Here is an 11,638-nt window from a genome sequence, read left to right as displayed (position 1 = left end):
TTGGAGATATACAACATAAAAACTAGTTAGATGAATACCTCTTATTTGTAGCTTGTATTTCTTGGCCTTTCAAGAGTTAGTACCTCAAATGTGATACATCTAATAAGTCAAAAACACCAAAAGTAAATGGAGGGTTATGAGAACGAGGTTAGGAGGCACCAAAATGGCTAGGGTTTCTTAGGGTTTCTTCTTGGAACACAAGTGCTGATTTTGGGAGTGCAAGGGTTAGTATTTATAGTGTGGAATCCCTAGGGTTTTATCTTGGAAGCCCTAATTCATATGATTAGGCCTTAAGGAATCCAACAACCCATATGATAGGCCCATTTGGACTAAGTCTTCATGGAATCTCACATAGATTTAGTCCATCCCTAATCAACACGGATCATTAGCCCAAACTATAAGTATTTCTGATTTACCTAGTTAGTCCCCATTAATTTAATCAGTCTCTTTTAATCACTAAATTAATTCCAAATTAATTCTTGATCAATACCAGTTAAATAATGTGATTTCTCAAGTAATATATTATTCTTATAATATATTAATAAACCACAAATAACCTCTTTTTCAAATATCAATCCTATCAAATTGCTCCGGTGAAGGCAACCCAAAAGGACCATGATATTATCGGGTCAAGTACATACCAATTATAGTTATGGGCTTAGACACCTAATCCAATAGTATCTAGTTTATACTAAGAACCGATCTTATCATTAAGATACGAGATCTGATCTACTCTATATTTATCTATAATAACTGCCTAATTTACAAAAGATTACAACAAAACAACTAAGAGCTGATGTTGTTGAACTTGTTAAGTTGGAACTGGCATTGTCGACTCGTAGAAGCTGGCACTGGTGAATAATCATGTTATGTGTTTAATTCTTTAGATCATAAGGTGTGACCTTACAATCCCCCCCTATCCGATGATGTCAAAAATAATCTTCTTCTTCAGAGTCATCAAAAGATCCATTGTAGAACTTGTCAACTTCTTTCAAAATTTTAGGCTTTACCCATCTGAATTGTTCAAGTTTCAGCTCATCCAGTCTTCTATTCAGCTCCAATGATATCAGCACGCGATATCCTCTTTCGAGATTATAGTGACCTAGCCCTTCAAAGAGAAGATGAAACAAGCATTCAGTAGGAGCAGAAGCAAGGTCATCAGTGCGTCGAAAGCACATCTGATTTTGACTATCGAGATAGAAGATTCTATGCTCTAGCTCTGGAATGAACATGTACTTAACAGGTTCAACACCAGCTGGTAATGCATTATTGATGTATCTAATACCATAAGGAAGAAGAAACTTTGTATTCCTGGACTACCAGGGAATGCCTGTTCTTCATGATGATGCTGATCTAGATGAACTCGCTAATGGACCAATGGATGGCACTAGGTTCAGTTTCTTCACTTTGCTGAGAAGTTTTTGAATTGCAAATTTCACTTATTGAGCATGAACACTTTTATGCTTGTTGATGATTTCAAGAATCTGCATCCACTCGTTGTAGCCAAATTTGACTAGCTCTCGAGCAAACACAACTTCAGTGTATTCATACTTACTTTTCTTTCTTACCAGGTGAAGTTTTAGTGAATCGGTATGTGGCTTGGTGCATCTTACTTTGATAATGGGATCAGGCTTGGTTCTTTGAGTCAGAACGTCTCCAAACTTCTTTCTATCAATCTGGTCATAAAGATTTGAAACAATGTGTTGTCTTTCTACATTGTTGTTGAAAATCTTCTTAACTTGATCATCTGTTTTTTGAACTGAAACATTTTTATCAGCGGAAACAAGTTCTTGAACAAGTTTTGCAAACAAGCATTCTTGTTTTCCAACTTCTTTCTTTTGTCGAATAGCAACATTGTATTCCTCCCTTATATGTTTAACTTCATCGATAGGTAAGCTCCATGTTTCTTCTAACTCACTCAGATCAAAAGTAAGCTTGATTTTCTTTTGAGGAGGTGCTGAAGTATCACCGACTGCAGAGGAACTTCCAGCTTCAGAGTTAACAACTCCCCTAAGAAGGAATCCTTTCTTTTTCTTGGATTAAGTTGGGCACCTTGTTTAGAATCAATGTCACTATTTGTTCCTTAAGGTACCTCTTGAGCAAACTCCCCCTTAAAACAAGAACCATGATAAATAATGTTTAATGGAACAAGAAATGCAACAACTTGTTGCATGAAACCAAGATCCATAAATGCTCCATAGTCATTAGTTTCTTATTGGTCATCAACGTCTGGAAAAGCGTCTGGAATAGGTTGATGAAGGAGGAGGTGGAGGAGGGTTATGACCTGGAGAGTTTGGTGGAGTGTCATCAACAACCATATCATCATCATATTCACCATCCAACGCCATAAGTCTCTTCATTGTATTCACATTCTATTCAACTTTATTCAATCTTTTATTTATTGACTGAGTCAACTGCACAATTAAGGAGAGTTGGGAAAGCACAACAGTTTCAAAGTTGGAGCAAGATTCTATCCTTGGTCATCCTGATGAACAACAACAGTATTAAGGGGTGATGGTGTAGGAGTAACCGTTTCAATTTGATGGAACGTATCAACTTGAGGAGAAGGAGATGGCGTGGGAGAATGTTCATCCTGGATCATTGGCTCAGTAGTATCTCCAATGGTAGGGGTTGATCCATGATGTTCGGTGTCATCAGCATGGGAAGGCGATGAAAAACTTATGTGCTTGTTATTCCTTGGAGAAGATTTCATATTCTGAGTGAAGTTATCTCCTAAATCATCTGCTGAATTATTTTCATCTTTATCAGTGTCTTCTCCCTTATCAGCTCCTTTTTGATGACGTTAGCGCTGGGAGCAAATTCATACAAGGGCTTTGATATGGTGAAAGTTGTGAGGAAGATACAATTGAGAGCCTTTTAAGAGAATGCCAATTGCTTTTGAATCACTTTTGAAATTGACCTAGAGCGGTGAACTCCCAATTTATACCCAAACATTATCTTCCTTCCTACGTAATCATGAGAGAAGAGATACGTACGGTAAAAATCTCGTATCCCGAGATAATGATAAACTTATTTACTTCATTTAAAAAGTCACTATTTGGATAAGATTGATACTTTAGACACATCATCAACATCAGCCTAATCAATCAGTGAGAAGATTGATGATTAATTTAGTTGGTTTGAGATGTCTCCTGGTAGCATGGGTTAAGCCTACCATTCACTGACATAGTATTTCGAGATCTCATCAGCGTGTGGTTTCATACGCTGAATCATAAATCTCTTTTATTATAAGAAAATTGGCAAGAGTGGATAGATACGTGTAATATATCACAGACAATGATATACCCATCAACACAATTTTTTTAAGCTCTCATCAACGTATGGTACATTACGTTGAATCATAAAACTTTAAAGTATAATGTAAGGGAAAGAATGGATTGTTTCAGTTACACTTAGGTGAAATCAATGTGAATCATTAACAGTTTAACTCCTCAACCAAGAGTGGTTTAAACTTCTGTATCATAGAGTAAGTTGCAATCTTGAATCAAAGATTCACCATTAATTCATAATGGTAACATGTCTACCTCAAACTAGGAGGTCAGGTACATGAACAACCCTTTGTCATTTTAAGACTTGACAAGTATCTCTTAAAGTGATGACTATGCAATTAGGGTAAGCCATTGGGTTATGCTCAATGTTTCAGCAGAACATGAGACTTGATGCATACGACAAGCATGCTTCCAGGGTTAGGGTCAGGTAAAGATGATTACATTAAAAATAATAAAAACCCTAGCCTTTTTATCAATATTTTTTATTTTGACCAGACTATCTCACTTTTGAGATTCTAGACAATGCTAGACAATCAACGTGAGAGGGTGACTAAATGTTCTCATCAGATGATCTCACTGATGAGAGACTTAGAGAGATTTAGTTACATACAACATCATGCTTCTAGGGATGATGATGTCTCAAAAGTTGCATACTAAGCTCAAATTGCTACTGTCAAATTCCTTTTATATAAAATAGTATAAGAGAATAATATAAGAACACAAACAGAAGAATTAGTCAAACAAGAAATGGTTTAAACAAAAAAAATGTGCAGCTTTTTTTGAGAAGTGAAAAAGACTTGATCCATCAAATCTTTTGAATTGAATGGTCATTAATGCCCTTCCATTTTCCGAGAACAACGGTAAGTACATCATCAAGCAACTCACAACTGATGAAGTCTTTTATCATTTAAGTGTCACAGATGGATTTCAAGCTTCATTAGGGGCAACAGAGAAGAAAAGATAAGTCTTTGTAACCAATTATTTAATTGACTTGAATCCATAAAAACATTGTGTCTTCAAGATCAACACGAAGGCATTTGAGGTTTTATCGGATTATGAGTCAGTAGATTAAAACAACGCTTACTGCATTGATGGTTGTTCTTTGTATCCATAACAGTGAGTAGAGGAACAAGAGGGTATTCATAAGAGGAAAAGGACACGATTCCACTTTTTTCTCAATACCAAGAGCATTGAGATCCTTCAAGACAAATTCAATCCTTTCAAATAAGATCCAAAAAAAATCTTAGATAGGTTTGAAAAGGAAATACATGTAAATACTAAATCTAAGACTTTGCATTCGTAATGGAAAAAGCCCGTGTTTTTTTTTTCAGTTTTTCATAAGATCAAAAGAAGTTAATTAACAATTAAACCACAAAAAGCATGACAAGATCAACAATTAATTTGTTCAAACTCTCTTCATCCAATGCCTTGGTGAATATGTCATCTAGTTCATCTGTGGATGGAATATAGAATAATTCCATTTTTCCCTGATCAAATGATGGCGAATGACGATGTGCTTGGTCTTGGAATGTTACACTAGATTTTTAATCATTTGAATGACATTGTTGTTATCATAGCAGATGGGTGCCTTTGAGAAGTTCATACCATAATCCAGTAGCTTATTCAGAATCCATAGGATTTGGGCACAACACCATCCAACGACAACATATTCATCCTCAACGATAGAACAAGCCACTGATGTTTGCTTTTTTCTGGACCAACTTACCAATCTATTTCCAAGCATCTGAGCTCCTCCTAAAGTGCTTTTACAATTAATACCACACCCACCACGATCGTAGTCAGTGTTTCCCACCAACTTGAATTCAGAGTCATGACGATACCATAACCCAATATAGGGTGTATGTTTTGAGTATCGAAAGATGTCACAACTGGCATTTTGGGCTAGGAAATTATGTTCATATGTAATCTACTTTTGATGTATCTCGTAACTACAAGTTTGATGTTATACATATTACTCATTCAAAAACAATTACTCGAATTAAAACTCACTCGTGATGCCCTAAACCTAATTCAATGCAATATATTCACCCAACCTTGGGTTGCAACCCTAACTTCCCGGTTCAAACATATTATTGGGCCAGGAATCATTTATTGGGCCTAATGGGCCAATAAACTCACAACTTGATTCTTTTGGGCTACGAATCCTCATTTGGTCCTTAATTGGACCCACATTCACTAAGAAATTGATTTTGGGCCATAAGACTTATCATGGGCCTTATTGGGCCCAAAACCACCCATTTGTTATCAATGGGCCGAAAACCTATTGGTTTTACCTCTTTTAGGCCGAGAGGCCCTAATGGGCCTTTATGGGCCGAAAACCTCTATTGGGCCAATGTGCTTAGGTTGCATTTTAAACTCAAGCCCAATACACTCTCTTTTTTCATCCTCTCTCCATTCTTGGTTTTAAAACAAAAAAATGTTGATCATACTACTCTTGACACCTTGTTGTTGTATGGTAGTTATCCATGTTATTGATCTCACATACTTCTAAGAAAGATTCCTAACCCTCATGTAATAACCAATTAATTCTCTCTCTCTCTCTCTCTCTCTCTCTCTCTCTCTCTCTTTTCTTATTCTCGGTCTTCTCTACTCTTCACTCTCCAAATTCAAACTTCATCTCATTTCTAAAACTTCCTCTCTAGACTCTTCAAGAATTCCTCCATTCCTTTTTCAAGAAAACCATGAGGTGGTGTGGATTTTCAACAAGTTCTCACCAAAGTTCATCCCTTTAGTTAAGTTACATCACACTTGAGTTGATTAAATCCAACTTATGTTAAGATTCTTCTTCAAAACAACACTATTCTCGTGAATATGCTTCTAAAATAATCTTGTTTTAGAAGATCTTCTCAAGGGAGCTTGCTAGGATGAAAATTCCTTCAAACTTCTCACCAAAACCAAATCCATCTCCCAAGGTGAGTTCATACCCCCTTGTTTTTGGTTTTAATATGCTTTTGGGGGAAAATACAAGTTGCTTTGGTGTTAGATCTGAGTATTTATGCATGTATGTGTGTGTTTTCATATTATATGTTGTGATTAAGTTATGAAAACATGTTAAACCTTCACCAAACTCGAAATATCTACTAAACTTGGTAGTGTACTGTAATTAGATAATTGTCTTTGTGATAATTATTTGGTATGCCACTGTCTGTTATGTTATATATGTCAGTATGTTATAATTTTATGTGGTAGTGGTAGGGGTGAAATAGTCCGGTTAACTCGGCCTTCGAGGAGACTAGAGCTCTTTGTGGCACTATACACGTCTCTAATATAGATACAACCACAAATTTGGGTGTATCTCCAAGAACTAACATCCTTGTGAAGACTGTGGTCATACCATCGAAGTTTCAATGAGTAAGTCTGTTTCAGAGGATGTCCGAACTTCAGGCGTTACTATGAACATATATGATATGGATAAAAATGTCATTATGGGTGAAGGGGTGAAGCCACGTGAAGATCAAGGTACATCTTCTGTTAGAACTACTTCTTTTTCTCATACACTAGCTCTAGCCTCAACCATCGAAATTTCCCTAATCGACACTTCCATTTCTTTACCACCATTCACCCACTTTCTCAAATATAATGAATCAACCAATTACATCACTTTTTTCTTCCCAATCCACTGAAGGGGACAAGTCAGTTCCAGAAGATGAATAGGATGATGATGATGTGATGGTCTCATTTGCAGAAATTCAGTTTGACTTAGAAGAAGATATCATTCCAGATCATATGCTTATGTCCGAGAAATAGTTCAAAATTCTTAATAATAAGTTGAATTCTTTGTTGCAAATACAGGCTGATACAGGGGTCAAAATTCAATGTCTGGGATTGAGGTGGATGTGATGCTAAAGTCACAAGAGCGTCGTTTAAAAATGACCATGGATCAAATTGAGCAGAAACATGAAGAATTTTTAAAGCTTCATGTTGAAAATTTTTAGTATGAGGTGACCAAGCTTCGAGACGTTGCCAAAGAATGTCATCTCGTTTTTGTTGAGGAAGTTAAAAGGGTGTAGGAATCTGTTACGCTCAAAATGGAGGAACTCAAATCTGAGATGGCGAAAGAGGTGGTGAAGCTTGAACTGAATTATTTAAGTCTTCCTAGCAAGGTGGATGTTCTTGCTAAGGCAGTAAAGAATATTGTGGAGTATAATTCTTTGTTCTCAAACAAATTCGAATCTAAGATAGAAACAGATTCGAAACTGTTTGACAAGCTAGAAGAATTCTCGGAGAGCTTAAAAGAGTCTTTTTTGAAGCATGATATGTCTCAACAAACTGTTGTTTCTCCATATTTGATTTCGAAGATGATTTTCTCTCTTGAATAGAATCTCAAGTTCGAACTTGCTCCTTAACTCAAGCTAGTTTCGCTAATGCCAACGAATGCCCCACCTGTAAAACAAGTGGTGCAAGGGGGAGATAAGGAGGTTGGATCTTCAAGGGATCCTGATAAAGGAAAAGTTGTGGGGAAGGTGATTTCATTGTAAACTCCAATATTACTTCCTATTTCTCTAACATCAACTTCTACAACAATGACTTTGATGCGAATAACCAAAGGCATTGTTATTGGAGAAATTGTTAAGGGTTCGATGCCTAGTTCAAAGCCACTACCTTCCAAACTCGACAAAGATGATAAAGGGAAAACTATTGACAATGTGATTTCTGAGGAAAAAAGAAGAAAAATATGTAAACGGAAACGGAGAGACAAAGGCAAAGCGATCCACCTGGATTAAACAAAGGTGATCCAAGCAAACACTGGTGCTATGAGACAATCGAGCAAGTAGTCTCTTCAGGGAAGATGTATGATTTCAGAAAGATTCCGAAGAGAAGCTATCAGGTCGAAAATACTGATTTTAATCAGCTTGATTTTCCGATTAACCACATGATGTTCATCTCTGCTCAGTATCAGTTGATTGATAATTTCGAAGATAAAGATGAGTATAAGATATTGAAGTTACGGTTTCATGCTATTCTTAGAAAACCTGAAGAAGAAGTTTGGTCTCCTGTGAAGATTGTTAAGGTGTTAAACATTTGCAGAGAAAGCTTGTTCGAGGGTTTGTTAAATAATTTTCGATATCATGTGGTTAGGGAAAACATTGTTGCTTGTGATTTTTCTGTGACTTTTCTATGGCTGATTTCCCTCTAATGAACCTGAACGATCTAATCACGGTAACGATGTTTCTTAGCTCTATCGATGTGTCAAAGCTTCCGGATAGCAACAAGGATGATTTTTTATGGGAATCGCACATATCCAAGTTTACATATACAATTACTATGCTTGCTTACCAGTGATGACATCGAGCTTGCTATGGAAGTAAATATAACTTCGAAGGTTTCACAGTCAATGTTAAAAGGACAAGGAATTCTAAAGAACTATGATGATAGGGCGATTATTCACAAACCTTTTGGTGTTTTCTTTGTTGGAAAGAACAAGAATAACCAGATAACAAATTTTTTGTTCCAAGTGTGTGACGTGGAGAGGTGCACGAACTCTCAGTACACAATATGGTTCGTCTTAGGAATTGCAAGAAGAATTCTGCTGAAGACAAAGATAACATTCGAAAGACTATCATTTGGTATACTGAGATTTTAGAGTACTTCACTAGGTTGTGAAGTTGATGACGACATAGATTCAAAACTTGTCACTAAAGGGGAGATTGTAGAGTTCGAATTATGTAGTAAGATGTCGAAGTACAGTTAGGCCTGGTTAGTTTCGAAGTTAGTATGTTATACTTCGAATGTATGTATTACATAAGGCATAGTTAGAAGGTTGAAGCTTACATGTCTAGTCCTTATGTTTTTTTGTATGTGTCTATTACTCCCTATAAATAGGGTAGGTATAGGGGTCAAGGGGAATTTTTGTGAACTCTTGTAAGTCAGAGCACTTTACTCTCTTTTTGTACTCCCTGAATCTTTTCAAACATAATCAAGAGCAAAACATATTCTATTTACAAATTTGTGCTTATCATATTCAGTTCTTGATTTCTTTGATATTACTCGATTCAAACGAAAGACAACAGACAACACATGCAAGGGTCACACAAACAGCTAGCATACAAATAACAATAATCCATGGGCTAGCATTGGTGCCTTCAACCCGACAATCACTACGAAGAGACTCACCTATATCTGTTGTCAATCAAGTAGATGCTCGGACTACTGATCTGGGAAATCCACATACTATATAATCAAATAATACCCTAATTAATAATTGGGTCATAAACCATAACCGAGATTTTAAATCACTAATCTCGACTCCTAGGGTAAAATACCATTTTACCCTTTCCTTAAGTGGCCCAATTAACCGTGGCCGAAACTCGATGGCACTCAAAGCCCTATAATGGCCCAAATCCAAAAGAAACTCAAAGCCCAAAACCCTAGAGTCCAAAAATGGCCAAAAATCAAAAGAAGTCCACCACACAACGTACACTCCGCGTACCTAGACCATACGCCCCACGTACGTGCGTTGACCGGAAAATGGGTTGTTGACCCAGTACACGCAATGTACTAAGAAGTACACCCGGTGTATTGGCCAATGATCCATTATTCAACTTTTTGACTTAATCTATTAATCCTTAACGTCCAACCAACATATCTACTTTATTTTAAGGTCTTAACACGTAAAGTTGGCAACTTTACTCCTTTGCATGTCATAATGGGATCCAATACCCGTTTTTATCCATCTAAGTCTTTAAAAATGAACACCAACTCTTACATGGTTCATCAAAACCCATCAATATGACATTTTTATGCACTAACAACATCAAAAATGCTCAGATCTAATGTTCTAAGCTCCTGGAATGGCTCATACTCACAAGGATGACTCAAAGGAGCATAATATGCTCAAAACAAGGCCCTATAGTAGATCTAACACACAAAGTCATCAGGATAAAACTTTATATCCTAATGGACCTGAGAAATAAGGGTAAATTCTAGATATATAAGCTCCAAGTTGATCAAAATTCCTTCTCCAAGCTTCTTCTTCTCCAAGGTTCACCAAACACCCACTAAAACACACACAAAATGGGTAAATATCTCTAAATGAGTTAGGGTTTCAAAATGAGGCTCAAAAGCACAGGGGATGCTGGAAAATGAGGAAAAATTGGGGCATAAGGTGGTTTAAATAAGGTCTAAACCCTAAAACTAGGGGTTTTCCCCTAACCACGTACGCCCAACGTACGCACGCTTTCCCTAAATTTTCATTTAACACCCTAGGGACCAATTTTGCAAAATATTTGTATACCAAGGGTCAAAATGTAAATTTATATTATGACATATTTGTAAAGCACACGTTAGCGTGATTCCAAAAATATAAACTTTGTAAAAATCGGATTTCATATGAAGGAGATATGAATTTTAGAAAATATAAAAATTAACTGCACGTAAAAACTTGCGACGTAAAAAGTTACAAAGAGATTGGTTGAGTTTATCTTAAGTCATAAAAAGGAGAATCGTAATACTCATTGAGATAAGATTTTTGAGCCGAGGAACACCAAAATCAGAGCCTGTATGATGGTGTTATGATTTTTATAAAATCATTTTAGAATACCCCTTCCTTACAAATTATTAGGCTAAAAAGAAAGTTGGAATCAACTAAAACAACCTAAAGGAAAGTTATAGTACTGATCGAGACCATCGCGTAGGTATATAGAACGTCGAAAAAGAGACTCGTATGTAAGAGTAACGAAATCTATAAAACCCATAAATTCGTGCGTCCGTCATGCGTGCCACGCACTCTGATGTTGGGTTCACAAAAATATGAGTGATGTGGCCCAATGAAAAAGAGATGTCTGTCCATGGCCGGATGAAGCCACTCCACACTAGGGATGAAAGTGGGTCCAAACCCGGACCAGATGGACCCGGACCCGGAAAACCCGTAACCAGTTAACGGGATTTTATAGAACCGAAAACCGGACCGGTATATAGGAACCGGTTCCGGTTTGGTTCCGAGTACGGTTCCGGGTAAAGTGGGTCTAGAACCGGAAAACCCGGAAACATCAAAGTGGATAGGTTGGAACCATATAAAGTGGGTTTAGAACCGGAAAAACCGGAATTTTTTTTAATTACTTACTACTTAGTGGGTTGAACTTTGAAAATTTTCACATTGATACCTCGACTTTGGGGGACTGTAACTCATTGAATATGAAACCAAAATTAACAAAATTATAGTCTAAAATCACATACAAACTCTAAAATACACTCTGGAAAAAGAGCATGTCAATCCGACTTTAAACGAATGAGATACGCATGTGTTAACATTTTCACATAATACAAAGTACAAAAACAAATAGCTGAAAAGTTGAAAATTTTCAATTTTGATATCCCGACTTCGGAGA

Source organism: Lactuca serriola, chromosome 5 (genome assembly GCF_051521515.1).
Source record: "Lactuca serriola cultivar US96UC23 chromosome 5, Lser_US96UC23_V15, whole genome shotgun sequence".
In the NCBI taxonomy this organism is placed as follows: Eukaryota; Viridiplantae; Streptophyta; class Magnoliopsida; order Asterales; family Asteraceae; genus Lactuca; species Lactuca serriola.
The sequence above is the reverse complement of the archived record's forward strand: the minus strand, read 5'-3'. Positions refer to the sequence as shown.